The sequence below is a fragment of the Camelus bactrianus genome, chromosome 25, assembly GCF_048773025.1.
Source record: "Camelus bactrianus isolate YW-2024 breed Bactrian camel chromosome 25, ASM4877302v1, whole genome shotgun sequence".
Classification (NCBI taxonomy): Eukaryota; Metazoa; Chordata; class Mammalia; order Artiodactyla; family Camelidae; genus Camelus; species Camelus bactrianus.
This window is the reverse complement of record NC_133563.1, coordinates 20,864,967-20,884,321: the sequence shown is the minus strand read 5'-3', so window position 1 is coordinate 20,884,321 and position 19,355 is coordinate 20,864,967. Positions and strand designations below refer to the sequence as shown.

The following is a 19,355-nucleotide window of genomic DNA, read 5'->3' as shown; positions in this document are numbered from 1 at the left end:
TACGTCGCAGAAGAGAACTGAATGTGAGTTAGAAGATTTAGCTTCCAATTCCTGTTGCCAGCTGTAGAATTTGGGCAAATCGCTTTTAGTCTCTAAGCTTCTGTTTCCTAATAGGTAAAATCAGGACAGTGATGATTACCACTCACTTCACAGAGTTAGGAAGCACAGATGATAAGCTGTATTTCTAACTACAGTGACGTCTACAGTGTTAGCTGTGGTATAAACAGTGCTAAAATGCACATTAGCTCAGTTTCATCTTGAAGAGTCACTTTATAAAAATCTTAATTTATTTTCTGTTTATAATGCACTATAATATAGTCTTATTTAAAATAAAAAATGTAAAAAATACAAAGAGGAAAATAAAAGTCAATTATAAATATTGCCATCCAGGAAAAAAAACCCTACTGTTAATGTTTTCAATACTTATGTATATTTTGCGGTTATATATGAATGTTGTGTCAGTCAGAGACTTGGTAGAAAATTGAATTCAAGTGAAGATGGTTCAAATAAAGAGACTTAATGAAGGGATTGCTTTCGGAAGTGTAGGCAGAGTTAAGGGATGGAGAGGGGTCCTCTCATGAGAGATGGTGAGATGCACAGAACATAGCAAAAGTGGGAAGTTGTCACAACCCCTTAGCCAAAGGTCAAGGGGAGAAAATACAGCTACTTGGCAGGAGTTGTCGTCATAGTCATAGATTTGATGCCAGAGGGGAAAGAAATCAAACACCAGACCATTTTCTTCTTCAGCCCTCTAATCTTAACCTACTACGCTCCATTGGCCAAAACCAGTTGGAAGCCCACCAATGAAGAAGCTCCCAAAATACAGTTTTTAAGAGTCAATCCCTCAAGGCGCACAACAAGGCAGATAGAGTAGAAAATCGATCTGATGGGAGGTGGGCAAATAAAGAACAACTAGCATGTATGTTAAAATGGGAAATATACTATACGATTAGCTTTGCATATTAAACTTTCAGTTAACATGACATCAGTGACCATACTTCTCTGTTATTAAAGGTTTTCCTGTGGCATAAATTTTTATATGACCTTGTAGCATTTTGTCAGTAGAATATATTATAATTTCTTTGAGGCATATTAATGATTTCTTTTTTTCTCTTCTAAATATCCTCATATATCAATGTTTCTGTATTTATCTCATTATTGTATTATAAGTTCCTAGAGTTCGAATTGCTAGATTACAAGATCTGAACCCATTTTAAAGTTCTTGGTACATATCCCCAATTCTCCGACAGAAAGCACATGAGAGGGCCCATTTCAGCACAAACTCACCAACAGTGGGCATGTTTATATTTTTAATTTTGCCATTTCAATTGGTGAAAAAAATTTTCTTATTTTAATTTACATTTCTTTTATTACTAGTAATATTAAATGTATTTTCAATTTCACTATCTATTTCTTCTCCAGGGAATTGAGTTCCTGTCTTTTCCTGGTTCTTCTCTTACACAAGAATAATTTGAAATAAGATGGTTCTGGAGTCAATTTATTCTCTAGGTGTTTTAGGTATAAATGTCTTGCTTCTACAAATTATTTTCTGTCATTATATTTATTTAATGTTCAAAGCATAAATTTATAGGTGGATTCCAATTTTTAAAAACCATAGAAGCCTAGCATTCCTTATTTTTTTGTAATCATTAAGTCATAATTTTGCTATTATAATCCACCATTGACATCTGAAATGAGTTATTTTAAATTTAGGAAGACAGAAAGATAGAATGGCAATGGGAAGGTGATTTGCTGAAACCATCTAAATGATATTTTTTAATAACCTACTCTGCAGGTAAACAAGCAAACAAAAAAGACTAGGGTCCTTTGGCAGATTGGAAAAACACGGCCGTAATATTTTGCAGGAGTGGTATTTCCCCATCCCTTAACTAGGAGCTGGCCTTGTGTCCTGCTTTGACCAATAAATAGAATGTGATGGAAGTGATGTTATGGAGATTCTAGAGCTTAGAGTTTAGGAGGTTTTGCAGCTTCTGCTTCTGCCCTCTTGGAACACTGCCCTAACCCAGCCATGGAAGGAAACCAGTCTAGCCTAGCAGAGGATAAGGGGCCATGTGGAGGAGAACTGGGTGCCCCAGTCTGCAGTCAGCACCAACAGGCAGGTGTGTGAGTGAGGCCGTATTGGACCTTCTGGCCAACCAGACCTGCAGTTGAATACATGAGCAAGCTCAGGCAAAACCAGCAGTGGAACTGCATAGCCAACCCACCGAATTGAGAAAAAATAAGTTGTTTGAGCCACTCAATTTTGGAGGGGACTGTTTCTCAGCAATCATGAACAGATAGAGATCTCCTAAGAGGACATGTGTCTGAGCCGCTGATTAATTGTAGTTTTATCCTACAATATGGATGCAGGAAATGGTAGAGAGTGAAAGTTTTCTCCCGGAAGTAAATGATGAAACAGAATGTGAAAGAATTGTATAGAAGTGGATAAAAATAAAGATGTGTTTGTTTTTGAGAGGAACAGATGATTAATAAAATTAAATTATATGTGTAAACCACACCACAAAGAGTAAACCTACTCCCAGGGCATATGTGAGCTTCTTGGGGTCCATAGCCCCATGGACAGACCACGATGCCAGTGCGCTCAACCCTGGACAGCCAAGTGCCCCAGAGCACAGGACACAGCCACTGTGGGAGACAAAGCCAGGGGCTCATGGGTTTTCCCAGCACCACTACATCCCAGAGCAGAAGTCTGAAGAATTTAAGAATTCCACATTCAAATCTGGCCTTGCAAGTTATGATGAAGATGTCTTTACCAAGATCAGAAGATAAAACATTTGAAGTTTGTTAATATGATTTAAAACTAAAATGTTTAAACTAATGTTTTCTAGGCCTCCACTGTACTCTTCTCTGGGACCTCACAAACATTAGGAGTAGTCCCTAACCCTCTAAACTGGAGCCCATGGACCCCTGAGGGCCTGTCAGTATGTCATTTCCCATTACATGTCACATGGCCATTTTTGCATCATTTGAGTGTCAATGGAACAAGCATTGTCCTAGCACTTGCTATGTGCTAAAGATTCCGAAAGGTGGTACTCAATAATTACTGAAATAACTCTTTGGTTGAAAATGAACATCCCCAATATTTTAAATTTTGGAAAAACTCTGAGATGGTTTTGCAAAAGTTGATGTAACTTTAAGCAATTCTGTTTGTTTTTTATAGTCTCACTTCCAATTCTTTTTAAATAGGAATCTAAAATGTAAATGGGGTTATAGCTATTCTTTATAATTTTTTTCACCATATTTTCTTGTATTATTTTTTTAAATAATGGGTTTGCATTGCTCTGTAATAAAATAAAAAAGTAAAAAAAACACTCAAACAGTATACAAAACCATAAAAGTATTCTATGGCTTAATTCCCTGGGCCAAGAAAGGAGCAAAATGGATGGCAAGAAAGGGAGGATTCAAGAGATATTTGGGAAGAAAGTGAGACAAATATTGGAGATAACGTAGAAGGCAAGAGTTGAAGAGGAGAGAGAGGCGGAATCAGGAGCAGTTGATAAGAAGGTGGTGTCACTCACTAGATGGGAACACCATGAGTAGGGAAGCAGTTGAGAAGATAAAGATAATAATTAAATGCCCAAATGCTGCCTGCGGAGAACAGATGGGATGGGAGACAATGCTGTCACAGTATGAGTCTTCTTCCAATTAATTAAAGCCAGGACTATCCTTATTTTAAAGTAATCGCCCCATTTGCTCATTTTTAGCGTGTCTATTTGGAACTAAAGCCCTTTCTTGCTTTTATTTTGCCTGACATTACATTTTGCTGTGAAGCGCTCCTCCTACACCACTCCAGGCAGGCTCGGAGGAGCTGACTCCTAGAACCCCTGATGGAAACACTACAGGGGATGGAAACGGGGTTCAAGTCTGGCTGGCTGCAGTGCCTCCTGTTAATGGGTAGAAATGTAATATTCATTAAAAAGAATTCAGACTTCAGTCGTTCTAATGATCATGAAACTTCTTTCATCAGTGCATAATAGAACAAAAAGATTGATTTTCATTAGGAATAACTTTCAACATTTTTTTTACTTCTTATATAAAAAATAAATCTCTTCACAGTCTTATAAGGTCCAAGATATTTCTGATCTGCTTGGAAACAGTAGGTAAGTTTTTACAGAGTTGTTCCACTCTTCACCACTGTAGTCAATTTGGAATACTCCATTATCTGGTGAAATGAGTCACCTAAAACTGCTTTCAATTAAGAAGGCCCTCACTTCTCCCCCTCTGATCGATACAATGTTATTTTTTTAAAGGGACATTTACTATGACTAGGACATTGCATAGGTTTTTTCCTGTAATGGGTTATGGGAGAAATAAGGAACAGGAGATCGTCATCAATAAAATTACTACACTGCCCCCAAATGGTCTCCCGAAGTTAGAAAATGATTAAGTGTCAACAAAAGGCTGACCAGCTTCATCAGAATAAGACCTTGCCCCTAGGCGTCTGCATTCTCAAGGTGTCAAAGGCTCGAGAATCCTCCGGAGGGCAGGACCACTTTACATTGTGCAGACTTCCCTTGTGCTGTTAAAATGGATTCCTGTTAAACCTGAAAGCCAGTCCATTTACAAGCTTAAAAGGGTGGAATAGGAGGGCCCATAGAAATCACACAATCTGAATTGGTCAATTAGAGCATCACACTCTCCTGGCCTGAGTGAGTGAGCCAAGGAGAGAGGCCTGTGACCCAAAGCAGTGAGACACGTGAAGACTGAAGCTGACGCTGCTGGGAGGGAGTCACGGATGCCAAGCTCTTCTGTTCACCAATGCTCTGAGCATAGTGAATGAGTAATGTTTTTGAGTGTTTACTAAAGCTCCATACACTGAATGCATGAATGAAAAAATTCAGCCCTAGAGAGATGGCATACTTTTCCCAAAGTCACAGAAAGGTGGGGAACCGATAGGACTCTTTTGAAGAGGGTTCTTTTAAAAAAGGAAAAACAAGCCTTCAAGTGGCTCAAGCATGGAAATCATCTGTTGATTTGTATGACTGAAGTCCAGTAGAGGAGGTTTCCAGGAAAAACTGGATACAGGAATTCAAAAGATACCATCAAGCACTGGCTTCTCTTATTGCTCAGCTGTGCCTTTCCAGATCATTGGGAATTAGCTTCGGCATCTGCAAGGTGATCTCTAGAGGCCTAAGCCAGCTTCTTCCTTATTGCCAAAAGTCCCAGAAGGGGAAAAAAAAAAGTATGTCTTTCCCAGAAGTCCTAGAACAAGCCTCATTGGATCTCACTGACACTGCTTGGGTCATGTGGCCAGTCTTCAGTTAATGACTGGCCAGGAGATCAGATGTTCTGATTGGCTCAGTATGTGTCACATGCTCACCCTGAGCCAGTGGGAATCAACTTCATCTGAAATACAAGAAGTGAGAGTGGGATCAGAGTGGTTCTTTAGGAGGGAATCATCATTCTCCTACCAGGAGATGCAGGAGGTCAAAACCACAGCTGCCCGCAAGAGCAGCCAAGCAGAATCTGGGTCACCAGGTCTGTGACTTCAAGAAAGGAGGGATTCCCACCACTTCTTCTTGCCTTGTGGTTAAAAAATCACTCAACAAGCTTTGAGAAAAAGAGAGCAAATCGACGAGCAGTGGAGAGAGTAGGGAGACTCAGTGCAAAAACTGCTGAACTTTCTAACCAGCTTGCTTATTCCTGAGGACCGTGAGTAGTGGGACAGGGAAGAAGAGAGCTCCCCTCCTTGCATTCACTGCTCAGTCTCAGTTTAACTGGGATCTCTTCCCCAACATTGCTGCTTAATCTGAAGCTGAGAGTTTGACATTCCATGGGTCTATCAGAGATAGAAAGAAGATGGTCCCCTTCTCCCAAGACAAAAATCTTCCAGTGTTCTGTGTTATGTGTTCCACATAAATTAACAGCTAAAAGCAGAGACTGAAAAAGTCAATTGAGAGCAAATGGGGGACCCAAATGAAATGTTGGGGAAGGGAGTAGAGCCAGAATGGGGCAATGGGATCCATCAGTAACAGACTGCCCAGTCTTCTCAATTTTGCTGAGGGTCAGCCAGCTGAGGCTCTGCCAGCTCTCATCATATTTATAACTAGGAGTTCCATATCCCATAGGACAGCTCCTGCAACCTCTGCATCTGATCCCACGTACAGATATGGGATCATCTGCTCACCTGTTTCTTAAGGCTTGTATTAGCCATACAGACAAGACTGAGCTCTCTCTTCCTTCTTGGTTTCAACATTCTTGGAGAAGGAACCAATTGCCCCAGCTTGCATGATTTTCCCAACATTCAACTCTAGCCTGAGAGTAAGGATATGGGGGAAAAATTGGCTGTTCTCATGGTGACAGTGCAAATCAAGGGAAGGGGGTCCAAAAATGCTGGAATGAGAGAAGAGCAGATAGTACAACAGGTGTCCAGGTCAGGGCAATTCCGTTGCCTCTGGCTCGGTGCTCCTATTGCTGCTACCTGCAGAAAACTAAATCTTAGGACAGGACAACCTCTGCAGGGGCACCACCAGGCTAATGCTTTCATGTCCATTCATTTATTTAATATAAAAGGAAGAATATGACTCATATTCTTCCTTTTTTACATTCCAAATAAGGAACTTATTCTATGATTTTTTAACTCGTTTTGCTAATTTTTGTATCAGTAAAAACTCACAAATGTTAGACACACATTCTTACTAAGCATGGATGTATACCTATATAGACATGTATGTTTGTAAGTATAAGGTTTTTAAGCTTCGTTTCCATGTTTAGTGTCGGAACATCTTTCTCACTTTCAGAGGACACTGTTCTCACTCGTCTGTAGCTCGCAGTCTCCGGTTTGCTTTTGCAACTTTTCTCACCCGGATACTTTTTTAGAAGACATAGTAAAGTTCTTAAAATTTAGATAATAAAATAAAATAGAAAAATAAGTATAAAACACAATTAACATAGAGAGGCCAAAATTAAACATGCATTCAGATGCATAAAGACACTGAGCTGCTTCATTTCCCAGACCTCTTACCTTATTGGATAGTAGCAGGGAAACTAAATCAACTTTGTCTATTAGATTTGGTCCAAAACTAAACAGTCTCCTTCCATGATCCGGATGTGTTCAGATGAAGTTCCTCCCCTTTGCAGACTTCCTTCCCCTCCCCTTACTTCTCTCCAAGATGGCGGGTCATGGTTGAGGGGATGGGGGAAGGAGGGCTCACATGGCCTCCTGGTGGCAGAGACTGGAGGTGTCATCTTCCCATACATGAATCCTTATGTTCTGTGGGTACCTTGATAGCTAGGAGAGTGTTTTCTGGCAGCCTGGGGATGAATCATCCTGCTGGCATCAAATGATAAAATCTGCAGTGGGTTCTCTTACTTGATCAGTATCTTATGATCACCCCTGCTGACCTGGCCCTTCCTTAGTAATTGCTGTCGTTGTGGGCACTGGAACTCCTTGTTGATCTCCAGCAGAAGGGTCTTCTCACCAGTCGTCAACTGTTAGAGTCCCTTCACACCCCTGTGACATCCCTCCTGGTTAGCTCACCAACAAGCATCGCCAGCTACATCCCACATCTCTGCAGAATGTATGAGAACGTCTTAACACCTTCCACACTGCAGAGATGGAGTCCTTTCTCTGCATAAACACCCCACACCAAGGATTTTATTCTGAGGTGGCTGCCACAGGTTGGCATAGGAGGAGCCACTGTGAAAGTCAGTCTCAGACCCTGTAATGAAAAAGTAAGTCAAAAGTACCTTTACTTTCGGATTTTCCCTCAACTCACCGAATGTATTGCTATCTGTCAGATTTTTAACGCAGCATGGGACAGTCAGCACAAGTGTGTCTCAACTGTTATTTTGACTTACTTGTATTGTCTTCTCTTTTTGATAATGAACCAGGAGGTAAAAGAATTAAGGTTTCCATATTTCCCATTTTTCGAATCAGAACCTCCTCTACACGACCTCCTTCTCCTTTCACGGGGTAGAATTTTCAGTATCACTTTCTCGGAGTCCGTAATGTCAGGTGGCTACCAGGGAACAAGACATGTGAGAATGGGGAATAAAAAATACACGATTTAATATGTCCAAGATATTATCCCATTTGCACTTGTGTGTTTGCGTCAAAGAAGGGTCAGTGCTGTCGAAGTTGCCTTTTTCTTTTCATTTGAAGCTGTTGCCTAGTTTGGAAGGAGCTGCCCTGATTTATATGCTGTCTGTTCTGTAAAGAGACACATGTGGAAATCCTGGATGAAAGAGACCACACCACATTTCTGATTTATTCCTGTGGGGTTTTCATGTCCTTTTATAAACAGAGGCCAAAGGAAAATCCATTGACTGACCCTCCCTTATTCCAGCTCTGCCCGGATCATAACTTTTCTGATAAAAGAGATTTAGCAACTGCTAACAGATAAATGAGACATTCTTCCTACTGTAATTAAATGAACTGAGAAAAGGAAGCATTTGGGAAAGGAGGTGAGCAGCCATCCAAAGCATTTCTGCTAATAATAAATACTTATGGGTTTGTCTATTCATGGGAAACTCTAGCCCCTGATTGTCATCTGGCTTGGGTTGGTCTCAAAATACTTCCCACGAGCCCACATTGTGGGGCGTGAGGTGATTAAGCACTATGTCGTGAGCAGCCGTTGCCTGGAGACCACTCACGGTGCTATGCAGGAAAGGTCTCGCACTGTGAAAATTGAGGGGACCCGTTTTAAGTGAGGACTTCAGTCAGGAAAAGGTGACTTCTGCCAAAGGAGCTTTAAGCTCCCTCTAACACCACCCCTGTGAACCAAAACCATAGGTTAAGTCCAGGAAGAGATCACAGGCATCAAAGAGACTCAGTCCTGAAGTTAGAGAGCAAAGGACAGCATCACTTTGCCACCCTTGGGGTCTAACCAGACTCTCAAGGTCACGTGCCTGCTGCCTCACCTCCTTCCAGTTTCCTAGCTCTGACCTCAGGTTCATGGCCACACCTGTGTGCCTCTCTGCACAGAGACTTCTCCTCTCCTGTGGCATTCTGCTGCCATTCTGCTAACTCCAAATTCACATCTGCCCCTAAGCCTGGCTATCTAGGTCCAGTGGTTGGGTCTCAATATCTACCTACCTGATCCTGCTTGGGTCTCCTTGTGAGAGACCCCACTGTTCCCCAGGCTACGTCCCTGCTTTCATAGTTCCTATATCTAGGACACACCTGAAGGGTTTCAAGCACCTGGGGAGAAGTGTGAAGGTAGATGGGAGCCAAGGCCAAGAAAGAGGTTGGTCCTATTCTCAGCAACACAATGCCCTGCCACAGTATTCACGCCACCTTGTGATGGTGTTGATGGTTGCTCTGGTATTCTGGGCCGTTTCAGTATTCTGTACCAAGCACTTCAGTCTTGGCTTGGTGGTATAAATAAGAAGTGTAACTTTCAACTAACAGTGCATCCATCCGGTCAGTGAAACGTCTGCAGATTCAAACTGCGTAGGGGTATGTTAGTCATGCTGTTGGATATTCAGTCTTCCATAAATGTAGCTCTCGTATAAGTGAATTGCATATCTTATTTTCTTGTGCTGCATTACAATTATGAGAAGCAGGGACTCAGAAGTTCCACAGTGGGGTGAGACTTCTGCCTTCATGACTGGACCAGTGAATTTGGTAGAGAGCAGCAAACCCTTCTGCAGACTCCTCATTCAGCCCTGTGTCTGACCCTTCCTCTTCTGACTGGTAATATCCAGGTGTTCTTTCTGGTCCACCCACAGGCTCTGTCGCCCACTTGGGTCTCCTCTTACTTGGCTCTCTCACGTGATTCCGAGCTCTGCCCTGCGGGATGACTGGCAGGGATGCACAAGTAAAATGCCATTTGCTGATACTGCCTTCCAGATCTTACACAAGGCTGGTGGTTGAACACACACCCAGGCCTCTGCCAAGCGTCTTCATGCTCCAGCGCAGCCCACAGCCCGGGCAGCCCAGATCTTGGCTTATAACTTAGAAAGAATGGTGCTGGTTATTACAACCTAAAGGAAGGTCATTGTCCAAGGGGCTTTTTAATATTATGATATTATTTTAAAATGGAAATAATGTTCTCTCCATCTTTATAATAGAAAATACCTAGGATATATTTATGAACTGCTAAAAGGCTTCTTCTGAGATCTTTGTCTTAAACATATTCACATTTATCGGACTCATTTGCAGGGTAAAGATAAAGAGGCAACAACTTGGTCTGTGAATTTCTGTGGTGTGCCACTTATCAGTTCTAAGGAAGTTATGAGAAACCTTATCTGGCTAGGTTTGCACACATCTTGCCACTGACAGCACCTACGTGCGTGCATCCTCATATGTACGTGCGTGCGCCTGTGCACACGTACATCCTAACCCACTGAATCTATGCAGATGGGTGATGGGTGGTTAGATGGTTTGTGCTTTTGCAGTTTGGACTTTCATCACTGAAAAATCAACCTAGATTCCCAGGGAGAACTGCTAGATTTAATCAGGAAAACGATCTGATTTAATTGACCAGAAACCATCAATTTCTGCTGCTCTATCTATTGATTAATAACAACACACACACAAAATAAAACCACTAGCTATCTCTCTGAGCAAAAAAACAGGCTTACTGAGTAAAGCATGGTAAACAGCAGCGCCAAAGAAGTCTTCTCATTCTTGACAGGCCCAGAGACCCTCAATTGTCACTCAAAATATAGGGAGGGAACAAAAAGACCAGCATAAAGAAAGAAATAGGAACGGGGAGTTCATTCAAAATATTTTCGTTCCCAAAATATACTCGGAACTAAAAGAACAAAAATCAAGTGATGAGAGGCAGAGTTACCTGGGGAAAACAAAACCTGCTGTGAACCCCCTGGGGGTTTGATAGAGAAGAAGGAATGTTTTCTTTTAGAAAATTTGCTGCTTGAGCTTTTGGTGGCTGGGAAACGTACACGATGAAACAAAGACATAACAGAGTTGACGAGGGATTTAAGTCTAATCAGATTCAGGGAAGCCAAATTGTCTCTGGAGTGGAGAAATGGAAGGAAGAAGTTTTATAGAGCACATTGGGAAAACATTATTTACTTCTTTCTGGAACACTGATGAGCTACCAGGTAATGAAATTTTTATTGCTGTGTTTACTACAAACTGACTTTGCTTCCTGCATCTATATTTTGGCTTGTTTGAGCCCCACGCTGTCCTGTTTTTGTTTAGCCTCCCGGTCTTTACAGCCCCTCCCATGCCATCGTCCCCTCCATTACTTCTCTTTCTGGTCAGCACTAACATGACTCGCTTGCCCTTTCCTATGTTCATTAGGTTGTTTAAGATGAACCCCTGCTATCTTTGTCTGGTTTTCTAGATGGTTCCCAGTCTCCTTTTCCCTTCTTTGGATGCCTTGCTGTCAGCATCTGAGCTTAGTGTCAGGTGGAACTACAACTCATTTTCCATCTTGACCACCATCTCCTGGCTCCGGAACAGCATCTCCATCCTCTGTTTTGACCACTCAACCTACTGACACTTTTAAGTCAACATACCTGAAACTAAATTTATTATCTTCCTCCCAAACCAGCTCTTCCTCCTCGTTTCCCTGCTTCCCTTAATGGGATCTACAGCCCAAAGCTCTTCTTCTTCCTCTTCTTTAACTCTCACGTTCAAACAGTTACTTCTGCAGTGATTCCATGTCCATTCCCGCCTTCTCATCCCTTCTGCCCCCACACTGGTTCACAGCCTCATTAGTCTGGTCTACTGGGAAAACGACTCCATTGATCTTTCTGCCTTCACCCACTCCAGTCCATCCCACACACACAGCTACCAGGTTAATCATCCTGAAATACAGTCCCAATTTCCTTGTCCACCCCTAGTTATAAAACTTTAAAGTCCCTCACTGTCTTTGGAATTCAGCACCAACACTTCATCCTGCCACTCAAATAACTTTACAATAGAACTTCAACCCACCTATTGAGATTTATCAGCCACTACTGTCTGTCATCCGACTAAACCAATGTGATAGGGAAGAAATCAAGAAAGGTCCAGAACTGGGCTTTTGCCTAGAAGTTCAGACATACATATTATTCATGGGTAGGGGTGTGGAAATGTCAAGCAGTGGCCCAAAGGCAAAGAGAGTTGTCCAGACAAGACCTGCCAATTGCATAGTTCTTTGCACAGCTCATTACTCTGGAAACAATAGACGCTCCATGAATTCTTGCTAAGCAACTTGCTTTTAGTGCATTTTAAGCTGGGATTTTACATTTGGACAAATCTCAGTCAAACAGCAGATGTTTTCTTATGCTTTTATAAATCATTGTGGCTTATTATTCTCAGCTTTCTGTTAATCTGCGCTCTGTTACAAATGCATTCCCTAGGCTAGGACTCAACTATATTTCTGATGGGAAGGAAGGAACGACTTTTACTGCAGCCAGATTAATAACAGCGGTCCTTTTCTCTTTCATCTCTCAACTAACAGTTCGTGCATAAGTCAATGAAAAGTCTTCAGAGTCAGTCTGTTTACGGAGCAGTTAGAGACTGTTGGATATTCAGACTCCCATAAATGTGATTCCAATACAAAAACAAAACTAACAATAATAATAATTTCCCAGGGTTGTAAGTGTTCTGTACTCTGAAATATTCTTTCACAGGCTTAACAGACTTTTCTTCCAACAACTATTTTTTAAGTTACGCTCCATAGGGAAGGTACAGAGAGGGATTGGCAAGCTTTTTCTATAAAGGGCTAAATAGTAAATGTTTTAGGCTTGTGGGCCATAGCATCTCTGCCTCAACCACACAACTCTACCTTTGTAGCACGAAAGCAGCCATGGACACCATGTAAAGATATGGGTGTGTCTGTGTTCCCCGAGAATGTTATTTATGGACACTGAAATTTGAATTTCATCTGATTTCTATAGGTCACAAAATCTCATTCTTCTTCTGACTTTGTATTCAACCACTGAAGGATATAAAAAAATATCCCTAGCTCACAGGCCATATGAGAAGAAGAGGGGGGCTGGATTTGGCCCCTGAGCCATAGTTGGCCAACTCCTGGTTATAGGGCCTTCCTCACTCTACAGATGAGATTCTGTAGCTCGAAAGTTGAAATGATTTGTGTCTGAAATCACACAAGATGTCCCAGTATTATCAGTGATAGGCTAGGCCATGTCATCCGGCCGGAAGCCCAGGGCCCCAACCCTACAGCAGTGCCTCCTTACTCCTGTAAGCGTCTCGGAGTAGCCAGCCATTCTTCCAAGCAATGCACGCTGCACCCAACATGGAGAAGAGTGTCTGAAACAAGACCAGAGAATCACAAAATTGCATCTTCCTTAGAGGGTTCATGAGTGGTCTGCAACATCCTCCCCAAAACTAAATGCAAAATTATATGTACCCTTTTTTTTTTTCCACTGACAAAGATTCCCTCCTTGACCAGCTTTTAGTCCAGCTTCTCCAAACTGTCTTTTCAAGCAGACATCATTCTTGACCTGCAGCCCTTGGCCTGCTATGCCCAGTTTTAGGAAAAAAAACAAAAGGAAAATTGTTCTTGAGCTGTTTCTGGGACCTACCCAGTTTCCTCACCAAGACGGTGCTCCATAGGGAGGGTAATCTCACAGATCCAAAGGGACTAGCAGTGGTAAAGGCACAAACAGCACTGAGCCCTTTGGCCAGAAGCCCTTCCCCTTGTAACTACCACAACGATGATGCGAAGTGAGCAGGGATGGGGGCAGGAGCAGAAGTGACTGGTTAGCATCGTGTTGGATGACAGTGATGGTGGCCGGGCAGGAGACTGGGAGAAGTAGGATTCCAGAAACACCCTGCACCTGAAGGGTCCCCCTCGACAGTGTTAGTTTTCTTGTTCACGCTCAGACGCGACACTGTCATGTGATAACATAGCTGGTAACACGGAGGATGCACTGATACTCTACTGGAGGGCTTAACAGAAGCAGGGCTATCTCAAGACACTGCTCAGTTGTATGGAGGAGGCATGGGCTGGCTGCACAGGTGTGGATATGCTGCCCAGCTATGTGAATCCAAAGGATTCATTTCTTGAAACACGTGTTGTTTGGTCCCCAGATTACTACCCTCTACCAGCTTGCAATTATTGTAAAAGTCATACGTAGTCAGACCGCCGAGAAGAGTGTCTAGATTATCCAGGTCTCCAAATCCATCTCCATTTATTTCTGTCTCATTTTAGAGTCTTTTTCTTGACTCAAGCTAGGAATGGTGGAGCTGCTGCACTGACTCGTTTTGTTATCCATCCCTTCCACTTTTGGTGTTTTCCATAAACAGGGAGCGTCGCTAGACCGTGCTGTCAGTGTTTTGTGTTTTAAGTATTCCACCCACCTATTCATGGCAGGTTTATGCCAAGTAGCAGGGGTATAAACTCTTAAAGGTCAGGAAATGAGTTTTAGCCAATAAAGATCTTAATGATATCCAGTGGCCTATAACAGGACAATGCACTGTTACTCCATAGAGTCTGATAATGCTATTTTAATAAGGAAAAATGCTTGGACATGTTTAGAGCCTGTATAAGTGGATGTGGGCGTCTGGGAGTGAGGATGTCTAGGGGTGGGGAGGATTGGAAATGGTGTGAGCCTTCTCTGGGGTGTCTGTAAGGAGTCCTCTGATTAACCTCTTGCTTGCTGTAATCTGTATCTCTCTGGACCTGACTGCCCTAACACACTGGGAAAACTGAGGCAGTTGCTAGAATCTCCTGGCTTAGACCTGACAAGAGATTGTTTTTCCACATGTTGACCTTTAGTCTTTAGTCTGGAATGACAGGCTTTAGATCCAAATCTAAAGGAGGCAGATGAAGGTTTCTGTGACCAATCAGATTTGGTCTCCATGGTCTCCCTCCAATCAGATTTGGTTCCAAAGCCTGTTCTCCTCCAGACCCACCCCTCACCCTCAGTTGCAGAAGGAGCTGGATGGATTTCCCCTCCGTCCATTGCATGCATTTCCCTCCTCACTTAAAAATTTAGCCACCTTCTCCTTGTAGGTAATTTACATTTGAACTTTCTTATCTATAACTTAGATTATATTAGGCCCTAAGGACAGGCACCAGTTTTTTTTTTTTTTTTCTTTTCGGGTAGATGCTAGTACTATAAATATTCATTAAGTAAGAATAAAAACAAGCTTTCAGTTGCATTGTGCTTATATTCCCTAGTCTGTTTGATAAGTTTCCAGTGATGCTTACAGGATAAAGGAAAATCTGATATTGCACCTGTCTGAAGGAAAATGTAAGCTGCAGCTAGGAAGTCAACTTGAGAGGGCATTAGAAAGTATATCTATATGGATTCGATCACAGGGTAACTGAGCTACATTTTAATACCCACAAATATATGCAGAATTCCTTTACCCTCCTTCCTAGTACCTTGGTACCACAGCCCTACTATATGTCCTTACTGAGGGACATGTATTCATACATCCTCTCTACATTCACTCATATTAGTGTCATTTAAATTTTTTCCATTATTTCAGCACTTCATGTGGGATGCTCAAATATCTCCAACAAGTTCTGTTGACCTGACACTACCACGGTGATCACATTAGGGTAAGAATGCACAGAATATAGAAAAGAAATACTTACTAATTGGAGAATTAGCAAACAAGAAATGCAGATTTTAAGTGACATGTGGAACCTAAATCAAAATGACGTCCTTCCTGAAAAGAGCAGCAGAGGGGACCCCGCCAGCCTTGTGATGCCTGCTGCTGGCATTAGAAGTCATGCTGTGCAGCCCGGCAATTGCTGCTGTCTTTGGGGGAGCCAATTTGGGATTTGCTTCAGTAGCTGTAATTTAAGAGTCAGGGCATTAGAATTTGACGCTGAGCACTCCACACGCATATAACCAAGGAGATTTCTATCCACATTGCAGAACCTTTGGGCTCGCCACAGCTTGTCTATTCTCTGTCATCTTTGTGCAATTAGAGAGAAGACCGAGTAGGAAAAAATGATCACCATCCAGCGCTATCTGAAAATTATCAGCTCTGAGCCCCCATGTTAGCTGTCTAAGCTCTGCTCTCTGGAGAGGGGCTGGGAACAGGGCATTCCAAGCACTGATTGAAGCTCATTACTGCCAAAGTGCTTCTGTAGTTCAGTTTTATCCACCCCATTTCACAGATGGCCAAATTAAGGTCCAGTGAGGTTAAAGAGCTGGCACAGTCTCCTGGAGACTGAATTTCAAGGACCTTGAGCTGGAGATCAAGGTCTGCCCTTTTCACACCAGAAGCTCTTTTCTCTCCCTCATCAAAACATTTTGAGAGAATCCGAGTTAAGTAAAAAAATGTGGTATGCGTCTCAGGGCTCTGAATAAAACGCTCTTCAGAATCCACATGAGATTTGGTAGTGAACACTTTTTGTCAAACTATTGAAAATAGACTCTCATGACTGGCCAGCTCTGGATAAAATTCTATTTTCTTCTTTTCTGCAGTCCTTTACCATTTTCCTGGCATACCTGAAATCTAATATTGTTCTGTAGCTCTGACAACTTGAATCCTTCCCCTCTATTATTCTAGTCTCACCATGATGAACGGGCGCTGGGACATTTCCTACCAGTAACACCTAGAAACTTGTGGAGTGTTGTCCAGTACAACAAGGCAGGGATCTTGGTGTCGCCCTGTCTGTTTGTACATTGATGATGGCGAATTGAATTCTATTAAGAAATTCACATCATTTGCTCTCATCAGTTACTTCACCAACACAATGAGGTTCCAACCGCATAGGGTTGTTTGAAGGTTAAATATGATTGTATGTGCAAAGGATTTAGCAGCACGTCTGTATACATTAAGCATCTGTCAAATGCTACCTGCTGTTTTTTTTTTAATGAATCTTCAGTGCAATATGGTAGAAAGAGCATAAGGTTAGAGTTAATTCAGAGATTGATGTTGCAGTTGTGGATGTACCATTGAGTGCTCATTCGTGTGACTCTAAAAGACGTCCTTCCTCTCTCTAACACAGGTACCAATACTTGTTCGGCCTTCTCAAATTTACAGAAAGGATCAAATATGCTAATTTTTTTCAAGTACATTTTAAAACACTAAAAGTCCATGCACGCAAGTGTGAGTAATTCTTTTAGTCATTCTTGCTGTTAAGTCACTGCTGTGTGATAACAATGAGTTCATTGCCTCCACATGGGAGGGCATGAGTCATGGTAGAAGAATGTAGCAGGCTTTGGCTCCGGATGGAATGGAGTTCAATCCCACTTCTACTACTGATTTGCATCGAGACCTTGGGAAAGTCAGGAACCTCTTAGAGCCTTGATATCTACATCTGTTCAGTGGGCTTTAATTAGGCTTAGACATTCTACAATGTGAATCTGGGCAACATACTCTGTTTTCTGTCTGCATCCTCTATTTACCTAAGACACAGAGAAAACTTGAATCTAGTCTATAATTGGGGTTTAAATATACACAGATATGATTCTCTGAGGACAGGTATGGATGGACGTCAGATAATAAAAAAAGAATATCAAACCCCTAAGAGGCAAAAATCTTAGTAAGTGAGGAAGAACCACTACAATTGACCACTAAAAAAAGACTTTAACACACCTTTAATTATCCTGAAATGAAATCTACATTTCATAACCTATCTACAGATATAATGCTTTTTAAAATCCATAAAATGGCTTAACTAGAATATCAAGAAGAAATAAAAAGGAAAGTAATTTTTAATAAAATCATCTGCACTTCATAAAGTAACAGCTGGGAGGTGATAACACTGGATAGTAAATGAAATAAGCAGAAGCTTGTACCTTTATATAGAATCATGCTGCTGCAATCCAGCTGACCCACAAGTCTGTAGTATCGGCGACTCGCACATCACAAGTGGTGTTGCCATTGGTGATGTACTTTTCTGAAATAAACAAATCTTGCTAGTGTTCTGAATAAAACGAAATATGATGTTCTCTCAACTTACACAGTTGAATTATAATGCATGCTGAATTCTTAGAAAACTTGGTGTGTATTAAAAGTATGCAGAAAAATGTATCATGCTGACAAAAAATAGGCTTGTTGCTAGGCTTAGATAATGATAAATAGGCTTTCTTTATCTAATAAATGTCTAGGTGGACAGTCAAAAGTTAGATGGGTTTGGGATAGTTTGGGGCAGGACTATAATAACACACATGATGAAATTTCTAGTATTTCTGCCCCAGTTCACTAAGAGCTCCCCTAATGATTATAATAACCAACACAGTCCCATAAATTTCAAAAACACTCTTGAGGGGGTGGTACCAGACCCACTGAGAACTGTTGTTCCACCGAGTCAGTACAGTAGTAACAAAATCGTAAAACCACAGTAACCAAGTAACCTCATAATCTGTCCCTCCCTCTAGACTCTTGTGTCATCCTTAAAATCGAGACCACTCTCCCTCTTTCTTGTCTCTACCTTTAAATTACCTTTTTAGATTGGACTCTGACCACATTGAGATCAACTTTAGCAAGAATACCACGCCTTTTCCCTGAATCATTCATCCACCGTGATCAGTGGGTATCAGGACCTAATTCAGCAGTAATTTTAGTTCCATTTCCCACTGGAGAAAACTGAGCAAATGAGTGCAGGTGATTCACCCAAGGTCATGCCACGACCTGTCTGCAGGAGTTGACTAGTGTCTGTGTCTTTCAGGTCAGACCACTGAACCCCCTTTCCTCCCCCTTACCCCACAGACCTGGGACTTCATCAGCCTTTTAAGGAGGAGCGGGTGGAATGACAGGTGAGATCCCAATCGCTCTGTTTGGCTCTTTGTCCACTTGTCTGGTGAGAAATCAGTAGTGGAGAAGGAGACTCCCAAAATGGGTTCCCATTCCTCCAGGCTCTCTCCCTCCTTCATCTGCATGATGAATTGCAGCCTGGCTCTGAGACAGCTGCCAGCCACCACCGAGGCTGCCGCTCCATTCAGTACACATCCATCGCTGAACCTGCTTCAGAGCTGGAGCAGGTGATGAACCCGCCCAGACGTGAGAAAGCAGGGTCAGGCCACCGACTCACTCAGCCAGGGGACAAGCCGTGCACCGTGCTTCCTCCTTTGCAGAGATGTGGCAGGGAGTGTAATAAAAAGTAATGATGTGGAAGAAAGCATGCTGTTGCCTTCCAAGGGTCAAGTCAGTACAATTTGTGCAAGGTCCTGACATTTTCTATCTTTTTCAGTACAGAAACACTGATCTAAAAAAATACAGTGCCAAAGGGGGAAAAAAAAAGACACAAACCAGGGTCACTTCAAACACTTTAAAACAGATCCCATAGGAAGCATCCCAATTCATCATGAAGACTGCTTTACAGAGCAGGGAAGGGAGCCTACGGGGCCTGCCACAGAGCGCCACCTCTGCGAGCGACCTGGACTCGCTCTCCTCAATCACCGTGGGCCATTCTCATGAGCGGCTATATGTCAGGAAGCCATTTTCTAGGGGGACGGGGGGCTCTTGCTTATTCTGATAAAGAGACCTATCATTTCATGAA

The 19,355-nt window shown here is 42.2% G+C and overlaps 1 long non-coding RNA gene across 1 annotated transcript; it reads right to left on the bottom strand.

Annotated features, from left to right (window-relative positions):
* Nucleotides 1–3,383: 3,383 nt before the first annotated feature.
* On the bottom strand, nucleotides 3,384–18,926 carry LOC123613545 (uncharacterized). The gene is made up of 4 exons (XR_006720911.2): nucleotides 18,568–18,926; nucleotides 17,653–17,753; nucleotides 15,492–15,692; nucleotides 3,384–13,192 (listed from the first exon to the last, which is right to left on the bottom strand). It is a non-coding gene; the product is annotated as an uncharacterized LOC123613545 (long non-coding RNA).
* Nucleotides 18,927–19,355: the final 429 nt, after the last annotated feature.